The 4,718-nt window shown below is 39.0% G+C and overlaps 1 protein-coding gene across 5 annotated transcripts in view; it reads left to right on the top strand.

Moving 5' to 3' along the window:
- The window catches only part of MAPK6 (mitogen-activated protein kinase 6), a 51,721-nt gene that overhangs the window by 13,026 nt on the left and 33,977 nt on the right, over positions 1-4,718 (top strand). The window contains exon 1 of one of the 5 annotated variants that reach the window (XM_008072583.2): positions 472-550. The exons of 3 other annotated variants lie outside the window; for them this stretch is intronic. The gene's annotated coding sequence lies outside the window, so the exon portion shown is untranslated. Of the gene's footprint in view, positions 1-471; positions 551-1,642; positions 1,725-4,718 lie in introns of those variants that run through there. One more of the 5 variants, XM_008072584.2, reaches the window with a different exon arrangement.

The raw sequence follows: 4,718 nt of genomic DNA, 5'->3' as shown, positions 1-4,718 counted from the left end.
TGGCGCGGAGTCTCGCCTTCCTGGCACGCCGCCTTTCGAAATGCTCCCGCGTCTCCTCCCCCATCCCGCCCCGGTGACTCGGCCTCAGCTGACTCCGGCCGGGCAAAGTCTCCAGTGGCGCAGCGCGCGGCGCTCACCCGGCTCGCCTCAGAGCCCTGAAGTCTGCCCAAGTTTTGAGTCTGGCCCTAGCTGTGGTACCGACAACTCGTTGGAGCCGGAATTCTTCATTTCCTCCTCGCGCCCCACGCCCTGCAGCCTTTCCTTAGCTTCTTTCGGGACGTTAAGTGGTGGTCTGAGGACGTCCCCAAGTGAAAACTTCTTTTGTCGGTTTACCAGAAAGGGCCGCCTCACTTGCCTGTGCGTTGGAAGCTCACTTGCGAGTTGTGTTGAAAAGTCAAGGTGTTTTGGCCGCCTTTTGTTTCTTGGTCAGCGTCGGACTCCACCGGCTCAGGTGTTACGGGGGAGCCCTGCAGCGGGAGCTTTTTGATTCCTTTCCTGTTTTGGTTTTTCTCTTGCTTGCTCGTTGGAAAAGGTCCAGTGAAGGGAACTGGTGAGTAGGAATTAGAAGCCTGCTGTAATAGCAGCAAAAATCATGTCCATTGCTAAAGATGCGGTGTCGGTGTTAACTCTTTTTTACGGATACAGAGGATTTGTCAGGGGGAGAAATTAGCACGCCATGAAATAAAGAGCAAACAGCTTCAGAGAAATTTTCTGATTGCCAATTCTTCTAGCCTGTTTATTTTCTTTAAAGTTCTGGTTGGGCATATGCTTTCTTCTTTAACGTTGGCAATCCGAGATGGAAAGAAAGATCTGATTGGAAGAATGTAGGGTCCACACAGGGCTGGCTGGGCCCGGAAATCAGGAACAGCCTCTAGGGATTCTTTCTTACAAGACGGTCAGGTTTTAATGTTTGAAAAATAATTTTGAATTGGGTGGAAGAAACTTCAGATGTCTTTATCTAGTAGTTGTTCAAATGTTTATGAAGTGCTTGCTTTGTGCCAAGGAGTGTAATGGCTTCACATATATGTTACTTCATTTTATAAGTATTGCCCTGTTAAACTTGTAAGATTAGTTATTGGTGTCCTAAATTCAGTGATTGTAGTCATCTAAGAAATATACCACGTTTGAGCAGGACGTATTGTATCACGTAGCTATTACTGTCCAGAAGAAAACCCTGGAAAATGGAGAATTTAAAAAAACTTTATATATGAAGATATTTGCAGTTTATTTATTTGCAGAAGAGGATTAGAAGTAGTCTTTGGCCTCTGTGATTAAGAAAGAATCTAAAAAGTGATTTGAAGATCAGTTAATTTTGCAATAGAAAAAGCACACATTTTAATGACAAGTGTTAGCACTAAAATTGTTGCAGCGTTTTATGTAAGTTCATCTAAGCATCATGAGCATAACTGACAAAATAGTAAGGTTTGCTGACTCAGGGTACTTTGCTGAAAGGGATGGGGTCGGGTAGGAGGAAGCTTAGAAGTGCTGCTGCAAGTTTTGAGTTGGGTGATGACTCATCCTGCCCACTGACAGCTACGTGGCTCTTTTTTTTATATGTACACTGTATTTTTTTAAATGATAGACTGAAATGTTTCTGTCCATATTATAATTCTCTTCCTTTTCTCTGAAGAGGAATACTCTAAAAAAGTAATGGCTTAAATTGCATTTTAGAAGGATGTCATATACCCTACAAGTGGAATTGTGCAACATTTGTTGAGAGAAAGGTAAAATCAATTGCTGGTCAGTTGATGAAATTAAATGTTTGATACTAGCAGGTTTATCTGCTACCATGGAGAGAGATTTATTACAGCCTATTTATAAAGGACAGATAGTACTTTTATGGTGTTTGTATGAACTGACCTTATGTTTGTATTTGGTTATGTAAAAGTTTTTATGATACCTAGAAATTATTGGCTTAAATAAGTGTTATAAAGGTACCAACAGTTTAATATTTAATCAGATATAGCTCTGAAGATGAACATTTTGCTCTGATTGAATTATTAAAATGTGATTATATATAGTGCTTTCTTGTGGTCTATGGGGATTTCTGCTTTAATAAAAACAGCTTGAAGTAGGCATTGTTATAGGCCCTGTTTTTCATCCGTTTTTAAAAGATAAGCTGAATGTACAGTTCCAGATTTAGGTCTTTAAATTGAAACTTGGTAATAAAATAGATATTTTGGCGGATTTAAAAACAGCCAGCATTTAGCAAGTTGGCTTAAAATAAGATTGAGAAGAAAAAAGATTGAGAATGGCAGTTTGTTTTAAAAGTGAGAAGAAAAACTTCCCACTCCCATCCTCTAGTTTTTCTATGTATACTGTTTATTTTCTCAGAAGGATTTATTTGAGGAGTTTTGTGGGTACTAAAGTGTATTGTTAATGTGAATTAAATCTTTGGAGCTATTTTGGGCAAGTATCAAATGACTTATAGAGAAGAATTTTAATAAAGTTAAATTCAAACTTTAAATATTTCTTATAAGGAAACATAAAAATACAAATATGAAAGTATTAAAGATTTTCAAAGCATCACATTACTTAGAGGTTTAACATGCATTTTCAAAGGTTTAACATATATTTCCAGTGTTGTTGTTTTTGTGTATAGGTAATTAGCTGTTGTAACATAATTCAGAATTTAAGAACAAACTGGATTTCTTAGCCTGTCTCCTTTCTCCAAGGCATTGCTTTATGAAATGCTGAGTCTTCTCACCACTGCTATTCAGTTTCTTGTTTGCGTTGCCCACTTGAACTTTGTGTTACTCTAGGGCCCCTTTTAAAATAGAAAGAAGATGCCTCAGAAGTAAATTCTTTGTGGCATTGTTGGCTGTTCTTGTCAGCTCCTTCGGCTCTGTTTTGTGGGCTGTTACATTACACTACAACCTGCTTGTGGTATGGAAATTTTGCTCATTTTCATTGCTCAGAGGCCTGACTGAGACTTTACAAAAACAACAGTAATGTTACTGTAGTTAATGGCTTTTTCCAGGGAGTTACTTTCTTATGAAGCTGATGCTTTTAAGGTAACAGTGCTGTGGGCTGACTCCAGCATTGGTTTTTCTCTTCCGTGGACTGCATGTTTGGAGAATATCTTGAATATCTTGGAAAATATAGTGTACCCCTCTGATAGAACTCTAAAAAGCTTGTCTTTCATACGTGCCAGCTTTCTAAATCCATGTCTACAAAGGTGTACAGAGAGTGGAAGCTTATATATCAAATCACATTTTCCTGTTGATTTCTGTTTAAATTTGGTGGTTTTTTTTTTTTTTTTCCAGTACAGGAAATAATAGTATCACAAAAGTTGTTTCTTAGAATCCTAGTGTTTATTTTAGGGAAGTCTCCCTCTGCAGAGAGTGGAGATCTATAATACATTTAATTCTGTATAACTATAAAACTGGAAAATGTTAGTGCTTGAGAAGGGTCATGGACATTATCTTGCCCTAGGTACATTATTTGAATACACAACCTTTTGATCTGAGTTAGATGTGCTACTTTTAACACCACAAGGTCCTCAGGTATATAATTTGACAGCTAAGGAAGCCAAGACCTGGAGAGATGTAAGACATTGGATCAACGATATTAAAATCATCTGGGAACTTGTTAGAAGTGCAGAATCTTGGCCTGGCATGGTGGCTCCTGTCTATAATCCCAGTATTTTGGGAGGCTGAGGTAAGAGGATTGCCTGAGCTTATGGGTTCGAGACCAGCCTGGGCAACTTGGCAAGACCTCATCTCTACAATAAATCAAATAATTAGCCGAGCACGGTGACGCGTACATGTAATTCCAGTTACTTGGAAGGCTGAGGCAGAAGAATCACCTGAGCCCAGCAGGTCAAGGCTTCAGGGTCTGTGAGTGTGCCACTGCACTCCAGCCTGGGCAACAGAGAGACTCCAACTCAAAAAAAAGTGCAGAATCTTGACCTCATCTTGGGCCTACTGAAGTAGAATCTACATTTTAGGAAGATTTTTCAGATGATTCATGCACATTCAGTTTAAGAAGCATTGCCAGGTGATGCATACATGGTTGCTCAGCTAGTTAGTGACTGAATTGAAAAAACCCAAGTCTTCTGATTTAGTCTTTGCAATCTGAAAACAGTCAAATGGAAAATTAAGGATCTAATCACTGTCCAGTAGAACTTTCTATGATGATGATGGACGTGTGGCCATGCGTGACTGTTGAGTACTTAACAAGTGACTGGTACACCTGAGGAATAGAATTTTTTCTGAATTTTAACTAATTTCTATTTAAATAGCTGCATGTAGCTAGTGGTTACCATACTAGACTGCCCAGATCTAGATGATCTTTGCCCACACTAAAATTTAAATCTAAGTTATAATTTAATAACTGATTAGGTTAAGTTTAGTAATTTGTCCCCTTTTCATGTACAAATTGGAGAGATGGTAGGGTTTTTTTTGTTTGTTTGTTTGTTTTTTTTTACTAACTTAGATTTTTCTAATATGCCCAGATACTTTTAGTATTTGCTATAAAACAGGACTGATTTTCTAATTGATATGTCTGTATTCAATAAGGTAGTTAATCGAAATTGTAAGAATGTACATTTCTCCTGTTTGTTTCAATGAAGGTATTTTTTTCACTTGAATTAAAAAGGAGTGGTTGAGCCGGGCTCGGTGGCTCAGCCGTAATCCCACGCCTTTGGGAGGCTGAGGTGAATGGGTTGCCTGAGCCCGCGGGTTCGAGACCCGCCTGGGCAGCTTGGCGAGACCTCA

The sequence above is a fragment of the Carlito syrichta genome, unplaced genomic scaffold, assembly GCF_000164805.1.
Source record: "Carlito syrichta isolate Samal-C Ts95f unplaced genomic scaffold, Tarsius_syrichta-2.0.1 Scaffold315355, whole genome shotgun sequence".
NCBI lineage: Eukaryota > Metazoa > Chordata > Mammalia > Primates > Tarsiidae > Carlito > Carlito syrichta.
This window is presented reverse-complemented; position numbering and strand designations above follow the sequence as displayed.